Genomic DNA, 26,313 nt, shown 5'->3' with positions numbered 1-26,313 from the left:
GAGATTAAAGTAAATCTTAAATTCATAAATGACCCCCAACTGAAATCAAAGTTTGAAAATCTGGACTTGGTGTGTCCTGCAGAAAATTACCAACATTCTGGACATTCAGGAAAGCAAGTAATCAAAAGTAATTTAGCTAGAATTTTGGAGACAGACTTTTGTTCTTAATTCCCTATTTTATGATGTAATATGGCCAAAGAGTACTACACAGAACTTTCTTTTATATCTCTCAGGATATTAATCAGATATTTATTTAGTCCTTGAAACATGCACATAAATCAAGGATATTATCTCCACTTTGTACATAAAGAAACCCAGTCCAGGATAGGACACACATCAAGTTCACTCAGCTACCAAATGATGGAACTGATTATCGGACTAATAAAGACTAGAATGGAAACTCAAGCTGTCTTGAGTGAGACCATCACTACTGGAAGTTGGTGTTGGGACCCATGAAAGACATAATTGCTTTAATTCTTAGAAAACAGTACATTACCATAACATTTTAGTACAAAGACTGTTCTGTAAACACACCACTCAGAAAACCATTTTCCAAAATTCTCAGTATAAATAACTGTCATTTTTCCATCTCAAAAGACAGAGTGAAGATTTCTTCTTCCTTTCTCACCCCTTCCGAAGTCTTAATTAATGCAATTCCTACAGAGAATAGTGAGGTGGGAAAATTGAGATCTCTGCTGACCCATTGAATTAAAAGTTTTCTTCTGTTATAAGATTTAGAAACACATCAACAGACATTTTTAAGGCAAAAGCCAATCATATTCTGATCCAAGATGTCCTTTCTTCCAACAATATCAGATGTGCTTTTATTACAACAGGTCACAGACACATTCATACCTTGAATGATTTTTTTAGGAGAAAAAAAAGTAAGACTTTTTGATGTGCATTCTAGAGTTAATGGATTCATTAAAGACATAACTGTTTGTTTTCAAACTATTAAGAATATTTTTTATTTTATGTAGTTCTTTTCAGTATTAATTACTGTGCTATTTTTATTCTCCAGTTATATATTTATGTTTTAGAAGAAGAAAAAAGTGATGTTACAGAAGACATTACTGTCTGAAATGTCAGTTCTGCACAGGATCAAGTGTCCATACCAGAAATTTGCTCTCTGCTGTTTGTCAGATATTAGACAAATATGTCCATGTTTCCAAAACAGTTAATGTCCTTTTTTTACCTAGTAGCAGAACAACAAGTCTATTTTAAGATTATTTTTATTTAGACAGAAGGAAACTCTTCTTCTATACGTATGTGTAGATGGTGAAAGACCATGCAATCTCATTAAGCACTTCTGAGGCATTCTTTTTTTTTTCTTGTATACTGTATCTGACAGTAAGAATATATGGAAACCAAAACAGATACAGATACAAAACAGATACAGATACAGATACAAAACAGATACAGATCCACACTCAGCAAAGGAAAAGAAGAACATAAAGGATTCCTACACTCAAACTCAATTGTAGATTAAATAACTTCATAGATAATGCCAAACTGAACAGCCCAACTCCTAAATTTAGTTTAAGTCAACAGAAATATGGTAGCTAATGAGATACTAGCTACATGAGCAGTATAGGCAATTATTTCTATATTTCTCATTCAATGAAAACCTCCAACTGATATATTTAAAATTAATTTTCTTGCAAAAGGACACTCTAAATTAAAAGTTCCTTAAAAGAATGTCCTTATCATCTACATAATTTATAATATTTGTACTAGGATATCCTCCAGCTCATAAAAATTTAATTATTAATCTCAAAAACACTTGCAGCACTCAGTGAGAAATATAACAAAAATACACTAGTTGCAACTTCAGTCAGAAAGCATACTTTCATACTACTAAATGGAAAATTAGTTGATTCAAGAATTTAAACTTGCAGTCAATACCCTGTATACCACAATTTATTTCACTGCATTTAATCTGTGGAAAAGGTCAGAGAAAGATGTTCTTGAATTTCTCTGTATACAAAAAAGTGCCTTATACAGAAAAAAAAAATCCTGTGCTGAAGTTCATTTCCAATGGAAGCAGAATTTGACTTCAACTGCTAAGTTCTGTTTTATTTTTGTCTTGTGTTGAGATGAGGATGAAATCTACCCTCTCAAATAAAGAGAGTTTATAGCCTCTTATTTATATTTCAACACTGATTGAATACATATTCTGCTTTCATTTAGCTGACATAATGAATCTAATATTCAGGAGTCAGAAAAGAACTCAGTTCTATATTATCTTTAAAAAATGGAAATGTGTTTCTTCGTACACATTTTAGTCATATCTCAGTACTTAAACCTTCAAGAGAAAAAAGTTCATATTCACCGGGACAGTTGGAAAAATCGCACTCTTGCTCACAAAATTTTCAGCTTCATTACTTTTAAGAGTTACTCTGGAGTGCAGGAGACCAGATTTCCCTTCACTATTTACAGTGTGTTACAAATGTCTTAGAATTCGGTCCAATTGTGAAATGTGGTAGCAATGAATTTTGAGAGGTTTGAGCTTTCCTGAAATAGGTTTTTCAATCCCTAGTGAATTAGAGATGAGTTTATAATTCTGTTATCAAATCAAGGTAGCTGTATACTACTAGCTGCGATACAAAGGTTAAAGTTTAAGAAAGAAAAATTTCCACCTTATTTAATCAATTAAAAATTATATGACCATGCTGGGATGGTTATGTCTTGACTATTGTAACTACCTTCCGACAGAAATTACTACCCAGCACCAAGAAAGCCACACAGCTTTTGCTTAGCTTATAGCATAGTACAGACAGTACTACATAGACACACCTGATTTCTCCTAGCCTGTAAACATCACAAAGTAACTGAAATACTAAAATAAAAAATAATTAAAAAATCAGATGGAGCAGATATCATTAAAAAATTTCAATCCAAATATTAAAACATAGGCCCTATAAGTTTAAAACTTTGGAAGGTGTTCCAAAGGCACCCTGTTCTGCCAGTCAATACATGTTTCATATTACATATTCTTTGGTAGATAGAACATAGAGGGAATGTTAGAAACTCATCTAGAACACTCTAGATTGCAACAGTGTGAGAGTAGACTATTTGTTTAGTGCACTGAAAAACTGTGCTAGCATGAGATTAAAAAAATAGTGTCTGTAACTCCAGGTCAAATGGGATCCTCAAAGAGAATTCTACAAGGATAAAAAAGAATTAAAAACTGCATACAATGCACACTGGCAACTACATTGTGAGACCTTCTCTGGTTTGCTTCTTTACTTGAATCTGTGTGTAAATGTGCCTGATTAAAAAAACATCTCAGCATCTCACATACCATTTTCTGACATCTCTGAACCTGTGGTCCACATGCTGCAAGCTGACAATCAATAGAAAAATTGAATATGTCATCACCAGGAGAGAAGGAACAAGAACAAATATGACTAAGTAGTAGATAAAATGGTAAAGGGCAAAGTTAGGACTGAGGGAATAAAGAGGAGGAAGGAAAGAGAAGTATTAAAACATTGGTCAAGAAATGCAAGTGAGAAGAAATATTCTTAGAATAATCACAGACTGGCAAGAATGCTTAGCAGGAAAAATTTGTTCTTGGCACTGAACTGATGAAAATCTTTCCTATAGATGTGTATCTTTTCTTTGCTAAGTCACCTCTACATAAGCGGACATTTGTGACATCATTGAGGTAGATGGAAGCCTTAGGCATATCACCTCACCAGTCAGTTTGCATGTGCTAGTTGTGCACCCTGTTCTGCCAGTCAATACACAACGAGGTTTTTCTGCCTTTCTTTCAGAATCTTTGCATTCCGCAATTAGTTTTCACAGATCTTGGAATGTTCTTATCTAAACTTTGGCTTTCTCTGTTAAACCTGGTAAAAAGTTCAAAAATTATTAGATGTGGAAGAGAGTGAGCATTTGTCATAGAAAAGAAGACAAGTAATACTTGTTCTCTCTGGAAAACAGCTTCTCTTTGAGGGAGGAAGTGAACTACAAATAGCTTATTTGGGATATCTTGGATATCAATCAGACCTTTTTCACTGTTCATAGCTGAATACTGAATTTTGGAAGTAAAGACAGTGTAAGGTTGAAGTGTAAAGTATGTAGATACGACTGAAGAAAATGAGATTCATGAATGAATAACTGATTAGTTTCTGAAAGGAGTATGTAAGCTTGTGCCTCTGGGCATGTTAAATTGAATTTACCTACACTTCTGCTTTACACAGTTGGAAATTCACATTAGCACAAAAATTGGTATTATACAGGCAGTATTTTCAGATGACCAAATTATTTTTGTAAACCTGAAGCTATATTGTAATGATACTTGTGATGAAATTGGAAATTTAGATTTCATCTAATACCTTATAAATCCTATCAAATCTTGAGGCTGTAAAAGTAGACAGTGCAGTGTTAAAGAAATACATATCCATATTACTAAAGTTGGTCCTTATTGGGCCACCAAAGAGTTGTCACCTCTGCAACCTGGCACTAAACTGGAAAGCAACATAAACAAATCACTAATCACCAAATCAAATCAGAATGAAAAAAAAAAAAAGTAGCAGTAACAGCATCAACTTTCTTTTTCTTTTAACAAGTTCTTTCAAGCAAGTTTTTCCAAGACCTCATATTCATAATATCTCTATATTATAAAACATACAATTTTCTATTTGCTGTTAGAGTCTCATTAATATTTAAATTGAGTTGGTTTTAAGAAAGTAAATGATACTTACCATTGTTGTTTTCTTTTTTAGTGTTTTCTGCATTTTAATGGATTCTTTTTAGTGTTTTCTGCATTGTAATGGATTGGTTTTATTACAAAAGAAGTGAGGTTTCAGAAAATGAAGAAAATGAGAAAAGGATAGGCGAACCATAAATTTAAGAAGAGTTGATGTGAGTGATTTGCAGCCAGTCATTGTGCAAGACAAAGGTTTGGCTTACCCAGCGCTGCTCAAAGCACAAGTACTGAATGAAACAAATGTTTTTCAGGTTTCTTGGCTCTGAGTGGTTGTTGATCATGAGAATAATGTTCAGTTGTGTATCAGCAAATCTAAAATATTATTGATTCAATTAGTCAGTGTAAGTAATAAGTCACATCACGCTTTCAGGCTGCATATGGATGCATTTCCCAATGAAATCTAGACACATGGAAACCCAGGCCACGAAAGAAGCACTGAGTTTTCTTTTCTTCAAGCTGAACAACCCCAGCTCTCCCAGCCTCTCTTCATAGAAGAGGTACTCCAGCCCTTTGATCATCTTCATGGCCCTTCTCTGGACCCACTCTAGCAGGCCCACGTCTTCTCTTCTTCTGGGGACACCAGAGCTGGATTTAGTACTCCAGGTGGGAGTCTCACAAGAGCACAATAGAGGGGGAAAATCACCTCCCTCAACCTGCTGATCACAATTCTTTTTATGCAGAATACAATTGGCAATTTAGGCTGGAATTGACTTTTAGTCAATACAAAATGGGTACAGGAAATCAACAGGGAGTTAAAAAAGTCAAGTTGACCTCTATAACTCTCAAAAATCTGAAATTCTAGGCTGACAAATTTTGGCCGTAGAAATACAAGGATAGAGATATTAAGGAAATGCATACACTGGTATTGGCCAGATAAACATTAGTCTGAGAACAAAAGTGGTTTCATATTGCAGAAAGAGGATGTTGCTTTTCATAGTCCATACCTTAAAAAAAGGTGAAGTCAGGTGAAGCAAAAAGAGAGATTCTTTTTTTTGCCTCATAACCCAGCACAAATCTGTTTGTACCCAAAAACCTGACTACACAGAAATATGAACACTTTAGAAAGCATTCCTATTAGTATATCACCAACCAATTTCTTTCCAAAGAGACAAATATGTTTTAGGACATCTTTACATTTAGCTAGAACTTAAAGGTTTTTCTCTAACAATAATTGCTTAAGGAAATGTATGAGAACTAATGGTCTTTCCCGTGTGCCAAAAGTTTGTCCCTACCCCAGTCTGCAGATGAGTAGTGTAATCATAAATCTTTATTAAGGGAAAGACACCACATCAAATATCTTCAAACTCTCTTAATTTATTCTGTCCTTCATAAAATAACTTTATTCATTGATTTTAAGTTCTAAAGAGTGGTAAAGTAGACGTACAGGTAAGGAAGACAGAACAGTGTGGGAGAACTTACCACCAAATAAACTACTAAAACTATCTTTTTATGATTTAAGCAAAGACTTTAAAACTGACATCAAAATATTGAAAGAATGAGGAAGATTAATATGTTCTCTGAGTAACATTTCTCATAGTGCAGAAGGTCAAAATCAGGCTGTTTATTTTAGTCAGTAAGTTTCAGTACTAGACTACAAAAAATACAGGTGATTAGTAAGCAATGATGATTGCCTATGTTATATGACTTATCTGTAAGTGTCTTTGAGTGATCGTTAAGGAAGTTCATGTGCTGAGCACAGAACCACATCAGACTGTCCACAAAAAATACCACATCGAGCTGTGGGGCAGTCTGTGCTTTGCATCAGTCCCCAGTCATCCAGATCTGAATAGCCATTGGAGTGCACAGTGGGGCACATGATCTTTCCTTCAGTGGGTAATGAGTGATGCAGAGGTCTAGAGTTTTCATCCCAAAGTGAAAAGAGATCATGGCCATAATGTACACACAAAGCCTATGGTGTGCACCAGGGAATGCATCTTCTATGCAGTATGTTCTTTGGAATGTATTGCCCTGGTTCTGCAGCCAACTCTGGATTGTCTGCATGTTTTATACTAAACACTCCCTGAATAAAATCCAAAAATAACGCAGCATTTGTCATTCAGACAATTCAACTAACTATAATGCTACTTGATTTCCTATATAACCAGCACACCTCTATTCATGTATTACTATGGTTGCACAGTGTCTCAGATTCCACTGGCTGGGTGAGAAGAGCCCTGTGCCACTGTCTGTGATATGATCCTGTAAATACAACAATAGAGGGTTCAACTCCTTTAGACTGAAGACTGCCTAGAACTCAAGTGTTTGATACGCAGTTCAATTTCAAGATTCCTGTCATCTTGTTTAAATACAGGAAGAGAGTTGCATTAAAGCTTTTACTTCAAATGCAGTATGGTCCCCGGGATGTACTATGCAGCATACTACATGTGACCAAGAGAAAAAAACCCCAAACAATTAATTAATGGAACGTTTAATGAAAAAACAAACAAACAAACAAAAAACTCCTAACAAACACCCCACCAAAAAAAACAAAACAAAACAAAACAAAACAAAAAACCACATTAAAAGTAAGTTTTCTAATGCAAACAAATAAGTGAAAATGAGCAAGGCTGCCCTGAAAGGAAGAGTGATTCCAGTAGAAATGCGTGGATTTCTAGTCTCTGAATGTATCTGAAGGCATGAAGCAGGTACAACCTAGTCAATTATCTCCTATTATCTGTATTATTAAGTATGGTTGTTCATATAAATGATATTATAACTGTCTATCACAGTCCTTTGTGACTCCCAAATTTCTGAAACTCTTAGCAAAGCCAGTGTAACTATTTCTTTTAGTGTAGCTCTCCTGGAGTTCAGAGCCTACTGTAGTGCCAGTGTGGAACACTGTGAGGCCCAAGAGGGAATTCACTGCAGGTGTGCAAGAAAGAGATACCTCCTCTCTCTCTGTCTGTCACAGGAAGGATGTTAACAAGCCCTATGAGGATTTGGGTCTGCTTATTCTCTTCTGTACTTCTAATTAGGAAACAACCAAAAGGTCTCTGTCAGATACCAGGGAGAATCAATTACCCAACTGGGAATAAAACATTTACGTTTTAGAAATTTTTGGCTACACCAAAAAAAAGAAATTAACCTTTTTAGATAACTACAGCCTTTAGAAGTTTTACTTGTTCTGGAAAGATTTCAATGTATTACTACTACTTCCAAGAACCTATAAAAAAGGATTTGATAGAGACCTTACTTCAATGTCTTACTAAATCATAGTCATGCAAGCTAAATTAGTATATAAGAGAGACTAACTGTAAAACCTCAAAAGATATAATAGCATACAGATTAAATGCTTAGCATATTTCTGGACATATTTTACAGATTGTGTCCTCATAACACAGTGTCCATAAAATGTAATACTTCTGTGGTTCATTCTATACTGCTCTTCTAAAACTTGCAAATTTCCAACTGCTTTCCAGCACCCCTATGGAAGAGGACACATCCATTTTCCAGGGATTTCCTCAGTAAATGAAAGTTCTCAGAGCTTTAGTGATACAGTACTCGTTTCCATACATTTAAACACAACTGCCCTGTTTTCTTGTAAAAACAGATGTAATCTTCTTCCCCACAGAACAACTTTTGAATATAGTAGCGGACACCAAATTTAGACATCTAGAGGACAATTCTCTAGTGCCAATTAAAGCAGTTCAGAGTATAGCCATCTCTTACTTCCTGTGCTCTGTGCTAGAGGATGCTGAGAGGAAGTGAGAAAACACAGTTCTCCCGGTATGCTAGTGATAGTGCTTCATTCTAATGAGTTGGCACAAGCCAGTACTTGCTAGTCCTGCAGGGAGAAGGATGGCTTAATTTTAACAAGCATATGGAAAGACAAAAAGAAATCTTAGTATAAATCACTAAAGTGGTTAATTAATTAAGGGACACAAACCCATAGGAAATCAAGCACTATTTCCAGGGATCATTAATATACTTGGCTGTTGCTGTTGTTTTTTCCCCTCCCCATGGTTCTATGAGAATTTTAAGATGAAATAATGAAGCAAGATACTATAATTCCTACTCTTCTTTACACATTGGCTACAGCAGCAATAATGAGAACTTTGGCATTAGATACGGTTCTTGATAATTTTGGAGCTATTGGGCATGATCAGATTCAGATACACTTTCAGAGATGGATAAAAATCAGGCAATCTCCTAAGTATTCTAATGTTATTAACTTGAGAAGAATTCTTACCAGATATTGGTTTTCATAGTGTGTAACCTTTCTTTCAGGTTCAAAATTAAAACAGACCAGATACTACACATTTTAGGAATTGTGTTTAGAAACAAAATGAGGACTTGGAAGTAAATCATTCTTTTTCAGAAGTAAGGAGGTATTTCTGAATTATTTTCATAAAAAGTGAAAATTTCATTTTGCTAGTATAGTAAACACGGTAAGTTTAAAACCCATGTACAGCTGGTTTTTTAGTTCAACTTTATTTTCTTGAGATGTCACTAAGCTTACTTTCATTTCACTATGTGACTGCAACTGGCTTTGTAGAAGCTAGATCCAAATAAGTTGCTCCTTTTTCTTAAAAAGAATATTTGTTAAAAAAAAAATCCACAGACTTTAAAAAAAAAAAGAACAAACCTATTAAAATCTTTCAGCAGTGAAAGTCATGACCTCCTTGTGCTGTTATTTTCTGTCCAGTTACTGAAATGTAGAATCCAGATGTATGCCTGTTCTGCCTTTACAACTGAAAACAAGGGTGACTTAGAGAATTACTTCAACACACCCCTTGTCAGTGCTACAGACCATTAACAATACTATAAATAGCATGATCAAATCCCAAATTGCAGATTCAGTCATAAAAATGTCTACATTTCATGCTGATTCAGAGGGGCAGCAACATTAACTGCAATCATCAAGGAATGTGACATCTCCACAGGATTTTCTACAGCTCACCAGTCTGGTGACAGGACAATTGTTAAAAATTAATGGGGATCATCAAATGTGGATAAGTACAGCTTGGCAACTATGAAAGCCATACTTCTCATTTGCAAGTGATAATGTAGTATTATTCCATAATGACAGATTGTAATAGATTATTTAGATTATGCTTCATTCAGGAAACAGGAAATCTTCTTACTCTTTGAAATTCTGACCACGATATTTATTTTTTAAATTTATAAGCCAGAGATAGGAGAAAATTTTACTTTTTTTTCTAATTTTTCTCTGTTGAAAGTACACTTCCACCTTTTGTTTATCCATTATAATCCTTCACTTCTCAATCACTTAACATTCTAAGAAAGTCGAGATCCTAAAATCCAAAGTTTATGAAGAGATTCATTCTGATAGTTAATAAGCAAAATATCAATATATTGTAAACAGTAATTCCCACCTCCATGTCTGGATTTATAAGGAACGATGTGAGTTTTATTGGTATATTCTTACTATTTTACATGCCTGTATTTTTAAAGTGCAACAAAATATTTCAACCAAAATCACCAGCCTGACGAAGGATCTACTGAATTACACAATCCAGGCTGGTTTATGCATTGGGGCAGAGTAAACTATCACACTGTTTAGAAGATTGCTTAAATACTCCTGCATAGAAGCTGATCCAAAAAGTATGATCAGATAACTGGAAGGATGATCCTGTTTATCATTATGGACAATGACCATTTGTTCTGAAGTTATAGATTCTAGACACCTGATGTTGTTGTCCAAGAATGAGACTAGACAAGTGACACTTCTTTGTCCATGCTCACTACTCTGAATGTCTGAGGAGTTCCTAATGTTAATGCAGTGACTTGAAGACTGTCAGGAGAAAAAAACCATGTGTGATAGCTGTGTCTTTTAGGGACAAAAAAAAAAAAAATCAAACAAATTTAGCCAATTTGTAATACTTTGAATATATACAGTGCACGTGAGCAATAGATAGAGTCTCCAATGATTCTGACAGCAAGTAAACAAATGGTCATAGAGAGGAATAAGAAGAATCTTAAGCATGAGAGACAATGTTTGATTGAATGTAAAAGATGGAACATGTTTCCTCCTGTTGTCAGGCATGGATCTGCATTTCCCAAACTTTTACATTTCCTGCAAATACCAGTGGACCAGACTGCCAGCAAACACCTGTGGAAGCTCAAAGTCTTGCACCAAATGCTGTCATCAACACCCTTGCCACTGCAGAGATGAAGTCCAGATTCCATCAATTGCAGAAATCATAACTGACTCAAGCGTACGGCAAATAATGAATATAATTATTGTTTGTTTATTATTTATGCTACTTGTGGGATTCACTGATACTCAGAAATATAAGAGATCTTAATTAGACAATATTTAAAAACCGGGAAGTTCAACATATAATTGAAAGTATTCAAAGAGGTTGTCTATATGGAGTGAATTTTCCCCCTCCAGAGAGCGATTCAGCTCATCTATCCAAAATAGATATCTTAATGAGGAGATGAATTCTTTTTCAGAGATACCTCTTTCTCTCCACAGATTACAAGAGGAACTCTCCTGGCTAAAGTTGGCCAAAACTGATATCACCCTCACTAAACCATGTAGGATCGACTCTACCCATTCCCAATGTCACACTCCTGCGTGTAAATACACAATTACGGAAACAAAAAGCACCATGCTATACGTAGGGAAAAGATCTAGACTGAAGTCTCAAAAAGACCTCAAAATCTGAGTTATAAGTCCTTGACCATGATCGTCCTTTAGTACAATCTTTATAGGGTTCCAGGACATTCATTGGACTTCCTTTAAGATTCAAAATGAAACAGAAAACAAAAAGTTGTCATTGTCTGTACTTGGTGAAAAGGATATTTTTTTTTTCAGCTTGGGTAATGGAATATAAGGAGAGAAAAGTTAAGGGAACAAAACAGACTCTTGAGTCTCACCTGGCACCCTAACATGTAAAGGACCTCAGTGATGAACAACGAGGATGGTTGCAGCACAAGGTTTTAAGGTAGTTTTTATAATTTGGAAGATCCGAGAGGAGTCTCCTTGTAATCTATCTTAGATAAAACAAAAACATGACCCATGGACCAAAGCTTCCAATATGAAAGAATTCCTCTGCCTCTTGTACTTCCTGAAGCTGGATACAAAAGAAAATGCACTGATACAATACTACTTTAATTTGTATTTTCTAAGGATAATATTTCTTTGCCAATTATAGAGGAAGAAGAATTATTTTTAGTTTGAGTTTTTACTACTGGTGATATGGATACTTTTTCAGCAATTGATGTTATTGTCATATTTCTGTCTAGCTGACATTTATTTTTTCTTTAAGAAATACTAAATGCATTGAATTTTTGTAAAAAAAAAAAATCCTTTTGTCATTTTGCTCAAAATTATCTGACAAGAAAACTGAATAACTTGCGTAGGAGGAATGACTCAAATCTTCATTGTAAGCGTTATTACCTGATGTTATTGTGAAAGTGTACAAGTTGACTCATTCATAGAAAAATCAGACAAACGAAATGACCTATGCATACAATCAAGTAACCTCACACTAATTCTACCTTTACTATGGTGGATCATTGATGGAATACGGACTTTACGGAGTATGATCAAGTACAGGACAAGAGGGACTCTTTTCCAGATCAATAGTCAATCCTGCTATGCAGTCCTTGTGCTAGCATTATCATAGTTATCTTTATTATTTTAAAGAAAAAAAAACATAGATCACAACACTAGTTTATGCAAAAAGATATGTTTTTCTTTATATTTTTCTCTCAAACTTAGTTTCGGATTGAAAATAGGAAAAAAACCCACCCATATTTTCCCTGTAAAATGGTCTACCAGAAATTATTTTTTTCCTTTTGAAAGGTTAAAACTGAAGTAGAAGGTCTCGTTTCCTATAAGAAGTTGATTGCTATCTGTTTGGATTATCATATCATTAAGTTTCCTTGGCTTGCTTAGGTCCCTGATTACTATCTAATAAAGCAACATGCATTAAAGTAAAGGGACACATTTACTAAAAACACTCTTCGAATTCTTCAGATGAGAACATTGTGAGCATGTAACAAATGAGCGTTACATCTATATTATATGCATCATCCTGTATTTTAGAAGAAACAACAGTAATTTATTTATATTTGAATTTTGGTTAAACTGAGTAGGAACAGAAATAGTGTGAGATGTGACACAAAGCTTAGTAAAAAAGCAGATAAATGAGATGGACCTATGCAGTGTGTAGGTATGTAACACTGAGGGAGAGGTGAAAACACTTTTTTATTTTAATTAAAAAGTATTGAAGGCATAGCTTCAAGGTTAGTATAAAATAAACTTGAGTTCAATAATGATTAAGCAAGAAGGGTAAGGTAGTAAAATGTTAAATACTCTTCTTCTTTACAGGTCATGGTCATCTCACCTTTGAACTGGAATTTGCTAGCAAAAAGGTAACAAAGCATAATAAATGCTTCACTTTAAAAAAATGTGTTCTTCTAACCCCATCCATATTATAAATATATTGTTTAAAAGAAGTTTGGGATTGTTTGGCACATTGATATCCAGAGCTGAATTAACAATGGTAAATACCAAGAGCTGTATAGACAGGACTGAACTAGTAAAGAGAAGTGTAATACAGCTGAGAAGCCCTACTGTCTTAAGTGGTGTTTGAGATGAAAATAACTATTACTCTTCTGACAGTGATTAGAGCAGAGCTAATCATAGCTGGATTGAATGACAATATATCTCAATTTTACAAGCACTTGTAATACTCACTGCATATGTCATTATTCAAAACTTTGTATTGTATAATCATGGATTGTATAATCATGGATTACTGAAATAAATACAGAGAGTTCTTAAGTGGCCTAGTGAATTCTAATCACTATAAAGTAAATGTCATCAAGCTTTTAAATTAACTGGAACTTGCTATTTATTATTTCCTATTAGGTACACTACTTGACTAGTTAAACTGGTTATTGGATTCTTCATACAGCAGCCCCTGAACTCCTTCAGTCAATTAAATTCTTTATTGCATCTGATTTGTCAATGTCAGTGTCACTTCTAATCTCTTAAATCCACATTGGCTCAGAAGCTTTAAAATGTACTTATTCTGTTACAAAATTAGGAAGTTACATAGACAGAATCCTTTCCCTCTCCCTCCTCTCTGTGCAAACCACAAAGCTGCTAATAATGCAAAAGATATAAACACTTGTTCTTCAGCCTCTATGTCTATACTCATATACCTACCTCTCTAGAATGAGACATTTTTTAAGACAAGCTACAGAACTAAGTGGGAAAAACATACAAATAAACAAAAAACTCTGTTGGGTGTTCTGCTACCAGCATATTGTATATTGAACACTTTGAATCTTTGACTCGGTTTCGTAGCACTTTAATCACAGAAATTAGCGAAACAAGGTAACTGTAACTAATTCCAGAAATGGGAACTTTAACATCTTGGTATTATTATTCACAGGTTTTGATTTATATCTGTAAAAGTATTTCAGACATTTTTTAAAGTTGTTACAGTATTAAATTTTCTCTTCTTAAATCTCCCCATTTCTTTGTTCATCAACAAAAGCTAGATTTCAAAGGAAAAACACAGGTGTTAAAGGAAAAGGAAAGAAAATACAGGTATTAAATGACGGTTCTGTGAGATGGTCTTGTCAGCCTAATAACTCTTTAGTTCACCTGAAGAGCAGCATAAACATGCAAGCTATTTATTTCCATATTGTAAAGTAGAGTTTGCCAGACACAGACTTATTTTTCCTTTAAAACCATTCCCTTTCTAAAGGATCACCTTTTTGACAGTAAAAAGCTGCTTCTTACATATTATTATAGGTATATAAACCTCTGAACTATGAAAACAATTCCCCTCCCAGGTTAGGCACATCACCTTTATTCTGAAGAGAAGGCAAACCAAACCAGACCAGACTCTTACCAGACACAGGGAAAACAATTGCTTCAGCTCGATCCAGCAGTGCCGTGAGCGAACAGGCAGCCTGAGAGATCCCTGGGCCTCATACAAAAGAGAGATAATTGGCTTTCACGGAGGAGCTGTAAACATCCATCACGGCGGGGCTGGGCGGCGGCAGGCGCTGCCCCGGCCGAGCTGGGCGCTCCCCGGCGGGATGATGTCAGGCACAGCCCCGGGCGGGCGCTCATTGGCTTCCCTCACCTGGACCGGCCCTTAACCCTAAACTGCCGGCCGCCGACTGAAAGGTGTCTCTGATCATTAGATACACACACACAGGTGGGGGCTTTCTCATTTTTTTCCTCTTTCTTTTTGTCTCCCTTTTTTTTTCCCTTTAATTTTTCTCTCTCTTTTTTTTTTTTTTTTTTTTTTTTTTTTTTTTTCCCCTTGCATAAAATGAGATTGTACAGAAGCTCCTGCTTTGGGGACCAGGTGCTTGTTGTGACTTAGCTATTGAATGCAGCAATTAAGTAAATTCTAAAAACTAATTTGTCTAAATTATTAAACAAGACCCTCAGGTAACTGCATTTTCATAATCTGTTTACTATATGACAGTAATCATCAAAATATTGTACAGAAGAGTTATTAAAGGAAAGGTTAATGTATGCAGCACCTGGAGAACTCACTTTTTAAATGATTTTGCATTGCCTTCTCTTAAGGCATGAGGTTAATAAAGACATACACTGGAAAAACGGTGTAAATTCAAGAATACTGCACTATTGTAGTGTCAGGTTGATTATTGTATCTTTTTAACTATTTAAAACTAACAGCAAAAGTAAAAAGATGCACAATTGTACATGCACAGTTATTCTTTGAATGTTAGGTAGCAGTCCAGATATTCTGTACTAGTAAGGTGTGAAGCACTATCAAATGAAGGACATCAAATGTATGATGTTCTAAATATAGTGACATTAAGTATTTTACTATGTTACAGGCAATATCATAAATCATGTGAACTTTTGAGTCAAATCAGTGTTAGAATTGCTTTCCCACTAATGAATATTTTCATCTCTGACCTTTAAGTCACAAAAAAATCCAACTGCTGTGTAGAAAAATGCAAAATCTGATCTGACACACATTTGTATCTTTTGTTCTATATAAACTTTTTTTTAATCTATCAAAACTAATATTTTATTTCAATGAATAGGAATTCAATATTTATTCACAGTAAATTATATACCACATGAGTTTATTTATGGTCTGCTATTCCTCATGACCTGAAAGGAAAAAAAAAAAAGAATTTTTTTTAAATTATTACTCAGTTTGTTCTCTTTGAAAAAAATAAACCTGCAAAACCAAAGAACAAACAACACTATACCAAAAAAAAAACAGGAAAAATGAAATATAATCGAATAGAGTTTAGCTTAATCTGTAAGACATGAAAGATAAGATTTCTATAATAAACTTGATAAACAGCTCTGTTATTTCTTTGTGGTTCTTTCACAATTTTTTAGAGACTCAGGAGATTAAATTCTGTGGACTTAATAAACAGCAGTTCTGTGTGGGGATCTGGAGGCTAACCTATTAGTCAAAACATACTTTAGGCCAAAATGAAAGCCTCTGTTCATTATTTCTGCTCAGAAAACATGGGAATTCAGATGGAAATGTATATAAAAAAAGATTCATTGCTATTCAAAGTGACAAAACTGAATTACAGATCAGAAAAAATTAATTTGGACAATGGGAATGCCAGCATCGCTTTTGCTGATTAATGATCAAGGTAAGACATAGTAATTGCTAAAAAGATATGAGTTATAAGGAAAAGAATTATTGATGAGATAAAGTATGCTTAGATGTATCATATGTAAAAGTTACATTCTCCTTAATATTTAATGCTATAAATAGTCTAGATGACATATTGTCGACAAAATTTGATTATATTGGCTGATTCAGCCTGAAAAAGTCCCTAATTTCCAGTATTTGGTTAATCTTAACCTGATGAATTAAAGTTCTATACATTTTTTATCTTTATGTAGATATCCTTATGTATCCCTTTATACCTTAACAGAGAGCATCACTCACAGATAACCTGTTAGACCATCTTTAATGGTAGACTGCCATACTTTTACAAAGTCTTCAGTGTTCATAAAGTGTGTTCTCCTATAGTGATAATACAACACCTATGCTTTATGAACTAAATAGTAACTTATATTAGTAGAAAATTTACTTAGAAAGTGTAATACAAATGCTAATTTGGAATATTAGTGGAGAATATTTCTTAGTAAATGGCCCATAAAATTTGACATTTTCTTTATAAAATGTCTTTTTTTTTTTCTGCAGTAATATATGATAAATTAATGTTTTGAAATTGAACTACTTATGAATGTATTGATAAATTATCAATTTGTTCTTGCTTCAAAAATATCTATCACCAGTATTTTTAAAAACATGTCTGAATTTGGAGATCTATGCTAGAGCAAAAGTAATAGTTGTAGATAACAGAACAGTTCCATGATCCTAATCAAGTCAAACAGCATTTTTCACACTTCCCCATGCTGTCACACATGGGTTATAAGCAGTTTGAAATAGAAATAGTGAAAAAAATTATAAGATTTAAATCAAACAATTCAGAAAAAAAAAATCTGTAAAGTCATTTCTTTAAATGAAAAATTATTTAAAGAAAATAAATATTTTGAATAAGTTACAAGAGCTCAAAGAAGAGTGTGCATGACTGTGTTTAAAATTCAAGAACACAAAATTCTTATACTCCTATCATAGTGCCTTGAGTTGTATATATGAAGAGAAAAGCTTGTTAATTCTCATGCCTGGCACAGACTGTTGTTGTCAGTGATATTTTTTGCCATCATAGTTTCAAATTCAAATCACATGGAAAAAGAAAGAGGGAAAGAACAAGAAAATGAAGAAGTTTCCAATGATTTTCAGTAACTAGCTGTATTTCTTTCTATAACCTAATATCAATCAATGTAGCAATAATGCTGAAGAATCTTACTAGAGTGGATATTTTAGTCCTCAAGCAAAGGGAAACTCAGTTTTATTAGTATATATTTCCCATGAGCTGAAATCATTATTGCATTTAATTGCTTGACAATTACTTCTGTCACATCAATCTAATGGTTAAACCAATTATTTATATTACAAAACATAGTTCTGCACCAAACACTAATTGAAAAACACAAGCAGTTCTTCAGCATTGCTTAACCTATAAGTTATTAATATTGGAAGGTCTAGGTTTAGAGATTTTGGGGGACATTAGAACTCAGGTGATAAGAGTTTTTAAAGATTGAATATATAAGCTCAAAATTATAGCTCTAATAATCCTGTTTATGAGATGAATGTCAAGTTAGGTAGACCTGATAACTATCACAAATATTTTTTTTCCTTCTTAATTCAGGCTACAGGAACTACATGCTCTTAGGAGATTTATATCCACAAGATGGCAGCTCTGTTTGCATGGTCACTATTTTTTGCAATACTGAACTTGAAAATCATAACACAGGTTTTTTTGTTTGTTTGTTTGTTTTTAATTTTATAGTAAGTAGGCTTTTGTACCTCCTGAGGAACTTAAAAAAATCTCCAAACAATCCCAATAGTTATGCACTAATCAACCACAGTGAAGAGGTAAAATTTGCTAGGTGTTGAGTAGATTATAAGAGGAATGTTTAACAGCACAAACTTTATTTTTAGAGTTTTGAAAGAATCTCCATTCAGACCCGTATGTTCTTCATGCTTCAATTTCTACACTATCAAACCCATCATAGCCTTTGACAGATTCAATTTATAGAATACAAAATATTCTACTGAGAAAAAAGGAAGTGCTTGTATGCCTAATGGTAAACTTAGGTTGATAGATTTCCTCTATAGATAATGATATATTTTATTTTTCTTAATACCTAAACTCATCAATAGTGTTCATTTATGTTACTAAAATCTAATAGATAGCTTTATTTTAAGGTAAAAAATTCTGAGATGTTTATATGTACAGATCAACTACATACAATGAATAACTGTTTGTGCCCTGTAAAATTAATAAAATACAAAAAAACATAAATAGTAGGTTCCAGCTCTCTTCCAGGGCATCACTCACAGCTGAAATGATTAGTGAGAATATATGTGAAAGCGTTTTCTTTGACAATGAAACTCAGTAAATTAAAATGAAGTTTTACTAAAAAAATGCATAATTTCACATGGAAATAGTTTGTCCATTGGATGGTCATTTCAAAGGAAACTATTTGGCCTAGCTACCTGTCTATATGCAGTCTTTGATGGCACTTCTGGAGTGGAATCACTGGTCCCTCAGAGAGGAAGGAGTAAGGAATTCTGAGTTACCTAAAATTTGTCTTTGACCAAACCCCTTTGCACACATCATTATAAATCAGTGGATGGGAGCTTATAGAGTGTATTAAATGCAAAACTGATTGATGTGACTTGCCTCTTAATGAAAAAGAGTAAAACTGTTTTTAAGTAGTGTGGGGCAGGAGTGAATGTACGAATGTTTATCATGGATCACTAACTTGGGCACTAACTCATTAACAAGGCAGCAAAGCAAAGATTCATGGCTTAGGGGCACATGCCTACTCTCTCAGTGTTTAGTATAATGAAAAAAGCACAACTTTGGGATGTGAAATTCCAACATCATGGTTTGTAACTTAGGTTGCATCAGCATTGACCGGGTTAAGGTGTGCAGCAGAAGAGACGTAGACTAAAATGGTCTAAAGAGAAAAGGTGGTATGATGGAAGGATAAAGGTAATTTGAGGTAGTTTAGACTTCTGTGAAGATAGAGCAAGCTGTCCAGTGCATGACATGAACCTGAACTCAGTCAGTTAGAGCAGATGATTCACTGCAAATTACAATCCCACAGTGACCGGTTCATATAGCCAACTGTAACAGCACACCACTTGTCAGAGCATTGTCTAAGAGCAGCTCTGGTCTTTCATCAGAGAATGTCAAAGTACATTTATGTCATGAAGTTACATTTTCATTCCATAAACTAAACTGTGAAAAGAGTGTTACAAGAAAAGGGTTTCAACTTTTGTCTGCATTTATATGGGGGGGGCAACATTCTATATCAGGATAAGTTGACTGTTTTTTCTGGTCTGCTATGTGAGGGTCTATTTTAATACAGGGATTTTAAAAAATAGGCAATTTTGTATGGATTGGAATAATGCAATAAAGATACCTGAGCCAAGAATTTGCAACATTCTAAAAAAACAATTATGCAAAGATTAAATTTTTACACTGAATAGAAGAATTATCAGAAAAATTTTAAATTTAACGTAAAAATGTCTACAGAGTTAGAAGGCTAAATCACTTTTTCAAAAGTGACTTAAACTCTAAGTTACACATATCTATGACTCGGCTATTTTACTGCCTAGGTTCAGATATTGCTGGGCTAACTGTGAATGCACCAAAATATTCTCAGAGGAAAGGACAGAACCATGAAGATGTACTCACTGGGCATCAGTCATGCCACAGAGAGCATGTGGAGTGCCTGTCCTATATGTTCAGTTAAGAGCAATATCATGTTTATTCAAAACAGAGCCTGTTTGAACTGCTGTTGCAAATCAGGAACACTCTCAGCTGTCTGACCTTCATTTGAGCATGACACAGATATCATCTAGATAGATTAAGAAATGTGGAAATATTTTTTACTGCTCTGATGATCACATCACTGCAATACTTCAGCTGGTCACAAGATGGTCACAAGCATCTCCCTTGAGATACATCAACCTTACCAAAATGACACAATTTTTTAAATGGCTACAATTTTTCCATAACTGGAATCTTCAGAGAAACATTTTACAAATCTGATTCCAGAGCTAGATGGTATTCATACACAAACTCTGAAGAATTTTTGGATCTCAGAATTATTGGATGTCAGGGAAAAAATTTCTAAGAACACAATCACACAAATTTTCTGCATAGCATAGGTCCCAAAAAGTCTTTTGATACCTTTGGAAATCATCCCTTTAGCACCTAACTTCTATAATTGTTTTGAAAATCTTGTATTTATTATTCAATTATGTTTTGACTAATAAATTACTTAATTATGACGCCTACCATAGCCATATGGAAGATTTTGGAATGTTTAAGATGTCCCCTTAAGTTCCTTAAAATGATCATCTCACTCCATGAGGATCAGCACGGCCAAATCAGATATGGCAATGCACTTTCTGAGCCCTTTCTAATAAACAATGGTGTGAAACAAGGCTGCGTTCTTGCACCAACCCTATTCACAGTCTTTTGGAGCATGATGCTCCAAAGGGCCACAGCAGACCTCGATGATCAGGAGTGTATCTACTTTCAATATTGTACTGATGGAAGCCTATTCAACCTAAGGCGACTGAAGGCCCACACTAAGACCTTAAACCATCTTGTCTGGGAGCTGCTCTATGCTGATGACGCTGCCCTTGTCGCCCACACAGAAGCAGCTCTGCAGCGTTTAACATCCTGCTTTGCAGACGCTGCTGAGCTCTTTGGGCTGGAAGTCAGCTTAAAGAAGACAGAAGTTCTCTATCAGTCGGCACCTCAGGAAGTCTTCCATCATCCCCATATCACCATTGACCAATCAGAGTTCAAATCAGTTTAGCAGTTTAATTACCCAGGTAGCCTCATCTCCTCGGATGGTAAGATTGACGGAGAGACAGACAACAGGTTAGCAAAGCCATACAGTGCCTTCGGAAAGCTTCATAAAAGAGTTTGGTGAAATAAACACTTGAAGAAAAGTACAAAGATCATTGTTTACAGAGCCATAGTGCTGCCTACTCACTTATATGGATCTGAATCATGGGTCATCTACCGCCACCACCTGTGTCTCCTAGAACGCTTCCATCAATGCTGCCTCTGTACAGTCCTAAACATTCACCAGTCAGATTATATGACCAATACCTCTGTTCTAGAGCAAGCAGCAATCACAAGTATTGAGGCCATGTTGCTGAGAACACAACTGTGCTGGGCAGGACACGTCTCAAGGATGAAAGATCACCGCCTCCCTAAGGTTTATGGTGAACTTGCCACTGGCTGCTGCATGAGAGGAGCCCCAAAGAGAAGATACAAGGACTCCCTGAAACAACATCTCAGCCTTGGCCATATTGATCAACATAACTGGTCTACTCTGGTCTCCAATTGAGAGGTCTGGAGACACGCTATCTTCAACACTGCTGATGCTTTTGAGAAAAGACAATGTAGAAGGAATTGTGCCTTGCAGAATATACCACCTAAGGTGTCTTTCTACTGTGCCTTTTGCAACTGGACATGTCTATCTCGTATTGGCCTTTTTAGCCACCAGTGCACTTGTAACAAACGTGGGTAGAACCCTTCCCAAATCTTTGTTCACAAAGCCGAGCCATGATGATGATGATGCCTAGATAAGGCATTTAAAGTTCAAAACCTGAAATGTTATTTGGTAAGTAAAAATATAAGAGGAAAAACTCATAATGACTTCACTCACAGGAGTCAGAACATAACCTAAATTATAATGTACAAACTTCAGAGCTTTTTTTTCTAATTTCCATTTTGATAACACTATCTATGTGTGTAAGCCCAAACAGAAAGATCAAAAACACTGCTGGAAGTTCTGATTACTGTGTTGGATCGTTTATCCAAAGTAAGGATCATGGGGTAAAAGAATGAAAATAGTACTTTGAATAATAAATGTTCGTTTCTACATCTTGACCTGTAAGATAGTCGAACATCCTGGAGTGGCATTTTCAGACACTACTGCAGTGAAGGGAGGTCCATTAACATTTAAATCAATAAGTAAAGGCAATTTTTGTAGGTCCAAGTCTGAAACACTGGTCTTTGAGAGCAGCCCTCATGATCACTACAGAATATGATTCAGGCATCCAGCTCTTGAAGATTTCCAGTGTTGAGCATGCCACATGCAAATTTACAGGGGATACCAAATGCATCACATGACATAGTGACCAGTGCACAAGCTGTACAACCCTTCCTCATTCACACAGAGATTAAAATTGTTCCTGAGTGTCATCCTAACATGATGACATTTTTAGCTGTTCAGTTGAAAGTTCATCAAAGAGGAAATTATTCAGAATAAATGTCAGTGTTTGGTGTTTTATCTGGAGATTTTGAGCCAGTATGAAACGAAGAGCTTGTTTCTGTAGCTAGCATGACAGTATACAAAATCATGTCACACTAAAAAGGCAGAGTTTACTGATTGAGGTACAGTTCTGTGCTGACTGACCAAACAACCTTTCTGACGTGTTCAATCTAAAGTCAAATTTGAACTGACAAACAGCTACATTTTTGTTATTTATACACAAAAAGGTTGCTTCCAAACCCATGTATAGCAATATCTAATACAGTCATTGCATTCTTAATATATGTACACTGAAAATATAGGAAAAATATATTTTAAAAAAGAAGATACTAAGCCAGGTACTTGTCTTCAGTAATGATTGCTAAGGAATAGCAGATATAAGACAAAGACCTTGAGGAGGATAACATATTAAGTGACTTAGTCTTGAAGACACTATCTTCATTCTGACATTGTTTTGAGAAACGGGAGAGGAAAAGGTAGGTGGTGTCAGAAGTCTCCATTAGTGGCCGAAGAGATGGTTTAAAAAACAACAGTGAATTGCTGTTATTTTTATGTTAATATACAAAGTTATATATATGATGTATGAAGCATATAGTATGTTATAAAATGCATGTAAGCATATTTAAAAATAGAGTTTCTGATGGTAGTAAAAGAAAATAACAAAAAGATATTACTAGTACAAGTATTCAACATTGTTCAATAAAACTAATTCCAGGGGACAGTTGTAGTGAGAGAAAAAATAATTTCAAAGTAAAAGACGGTAGATTTAGATTGGATATAAGAAAGAAATTCTTTACTATGAGTGTGGTGAGACACTGAAACATGTTGCCCAGGGACACTGTGGATGCGCAGTCCCTGGAAGTATTCGTAGTCAGTTTGGATAGTTTTATCAACCTCGTCTGTTGAAAGATGTCCGTGCCCATGGCTAGGCGATCTTTGAAGTCCCTTCCAATCCCAAACATTGTATGATTCTATGACTTCATGACAAAATCATAATTATCTGCCACCACAGATCATGTTTTGAGTGTTATAATACTGATGTGCTCCTAAAGAGTTTGTTTGTCCTCCTAAAGAGTTAATGTCTTCAGAATTAATATTCAGTAAAGCACAGATACACTTTCATGTAGATTGCAAAGCCTATACAAGATACAACACTAACCACTACTTTATTAAGTAGTCTATTAAAATGATAGCATCTTAGGTTTTAGAGTAATTGCAATAATTAAAGCTGAGCAAACCATTCTGCACAAGATAGTCAGATGAATTTTAGGGAGAATTTTCAATTAGCCTGCTAGATTAAATCTGTCTTGGTTTGAATCTGTCTTTGTGATTTAAAATGGTAATGCTCTGCTATGTATGGAATTCAGTTTTAGATTAACACTCACAAATTCAGGTATCTATGTATGAGTTAGGAATCTTATCTCACTTTATAATCAAGACAGAACTAATCAATGCAATCATTGGAGCCTAGAAATAAGCTCAGTTTGCCTCAAGTTAGGTATCTATTGCCATATACAGTTGTCTAAAAATGAGAGTTGTTTAATGTTATTTGAGATGGCCAACGTTATCTGAATCAACATGTCAATGTAGCTGAAGTCTCCCTTCTGAGAAGTGACAGGTGATCACTGGAGTTACAGGTGACCTGCACCCTCCTCGTCTGAGGTCTGCAGGTCAGGTAGATTACCCAAACATCACAAGTAGCAGAACACTTTTATGTTCAAACAATTGAATAATTCCTTTAGTGGTTATTCAGACCATTGGGAAAATTTCAGCTGTTTAAATATAAGAACCTATATTTGATTGTTGCTATTTGAGAACCATCTGACCTAGGCATAGAGGGATGACATCTCCAGTGATCATAGAATCAGAGAATATCCTGAATTGGAAGGAGCACACAAGAATCATCGAGGCCAACTCCTGGCTCTGCACAGGACAACCACAAGAATATACCATGTGCCTGAGAGTGTTGTCCAAACTCTCCTTGAACTCTGGCAGACTTGGTGCTGTGACTACTTCCTTGGGGAGCCTATTCCAGTGCCTAATCACCTTGTGGGTGAAAAACCTTTTCCTAACATCCAACCTAAATCTCCCTTAACCTAAACCTCATCTGACAAGCTATCTGCCATCCCAGTGCAGATATCTCCAATACCATAGGCCACTGTACTAGTTTGGGCTGGGGTAAAGTTAATTTTCTTCATGGTAACTAGTATGGGGCTGTGTTTTGAATTTGTACTGAAAACAGTGTTGATAGTATAGAGATGGTTTTGTTATTGCTGAGCAATGCTCGGAACACCAAGTACTTTTGTGCTTCTCACTCCAGCTATCACAAGATAGCTGGTGGTGCACAAGAAGTTGTCAGGGGACAGAGTCAGGACAGCTGCCCCCAGGTGACCAGAAGAATATTCCACACCACATGGTATCATGCTTATCATACAATGCTGGGGGAAGGAGGAAGAGGGGGGAAGTTCAGAGTGATGGCATTTGTCTTCCCAAGTCACCATTATGCGTGATGGAGCCCTTTTTTCCTTGAGGTGACTGAACACCTGGCAACCCATGGGAAGTGGTGAGCGAATTCCTTGTTTTGCTTTGCTTGTGTGTGACTTTATCTCAACCTACAAGTTTTGCTTCCAATTCTCTCTTCCATCCCAGTTGTGGGGGAGTGAGTGGGTGACTCTGTGGGGCTTATTTGCCAGTTGGGGTTAGACCATGGCAATCACTGTCTCAAGTAATACTGGATATTTTGGCGATTGATTTGAATCCTTTTTGCTGAGGTGAAATAGCACATTTTCAATGTTACCTAGGATTACCTGCTTCTGTTACTTCCTAAAATAAGCATTTATCTCCTTTAGTCCATCCTTACGCTGCGAGCAGAGATCCTGTTCCTTCCATAATATTTGCATCAATACATATTTTCTACTCATATTCCATTCCAAACACAGAATGAAATTATGAATGTTCCTTATGTGATGAACCTCAACAAACTGAGCCTTAATCTTATTTCTAGGGATGGCAGACTTTGTCTGATGTTCTAAAAATAAGGAACACTGGAAAAATAGACTATTTGGAAAAATAGTCCAGGGAAGCCAGAACTTAACAACAATGGGACTGTGAACTATAGTTTCTGTAAAGTCTTGCACTAGGAAAGTACATCTTCAGCACTGTTTTTTAAATTTATTGAAAATATAGTATTATTAATCAACTCAATAGAATGAACCATTTCATTTGGTGGACTGGCAGATGGAAAGAAGGAGGTTAACATCAACACACCTTTTTATACTGTCTGGATCTCTTATTTTACGTGCTTCTATCCTACACTCCAACTAACTAAACAGCAATTAAAAAAATCAGCTTTACAAAGAACGTATGTTTTACTTCTTTTTCCTTTTCATATATACTTAAAAACTGAACTGTGAGCTAAAATAATCCCAGTTATTGTAATTCTAGAGAGTGTGAGCATAAATTGCATATAGATCTTGAACTTGTAGATGAAGCACAGGAAGAATGGTAAGCAATAAAAGGTTTTATTGTCTCAATATTGCCGAAGATACACCATGGGAGGAAAATCAAAAGAATAAAGCTATTTTCATCAGCAGGATTGTGAGAATACATGTGCTTTCTGAGGTGGGACTTCTCCATAATGTGTTTACTTTTTAATCACAAGGCTAAGATTTTAATAGATTTAATTTTTGTGAAACAAACATCAAAA

The 26,313-nt window shown here is 35.2% G+C and overlaps 1 protein-coding gene and 1 long non-coding RNA gene across 2 annotated transcripts in view; one reads left to right on the top strand and one right to left on the bottom strand.

Moving 5' to 3' along the window:
* Nucleotides 1-26,313, bottom strand: part of MGAT4C (MGAT4 family member C) — a 252,703-nt gene that overhangs the window by 123,398 nt on the left and 102,992 nt on the right. The window lies entirely within an intron of this gene.
* On the top strand, nucleotides 7,503-9,036 carry LOC108641069. Its single transcript, XR_003916217.1, has 3 exons — nucleotides 7,503-7,582; nucleotides 8,286-8,440; nucleotides 8,942-9,036. It is a non-coding gene; the product is annotated as an uncharacterized LOC108641069 (long non-coding RNA).

The sequence above is a fragment of the Manacus vitellinus genome, unplaced genomic scaffold (genome assembly GCF_001715985.3).
Source record: "Manacus vitellinus isolate BGI_N305 unplaced genomic scaffold, ASM171598v3 scaffold_5_pilon, whole genome shotgun sequence".
Classification (NCBI taxonomy): Eukaryota; Metazoa; Chordata; class Aves; order Passeriformes; family Pipridae; genus Manacus; species Manacus vitellinus.
The sequence above is the reverse complement of the archived record's forward strand: the minus strand, read 5'-3'. Positions and strand labels throughout refer to the sequence as shown.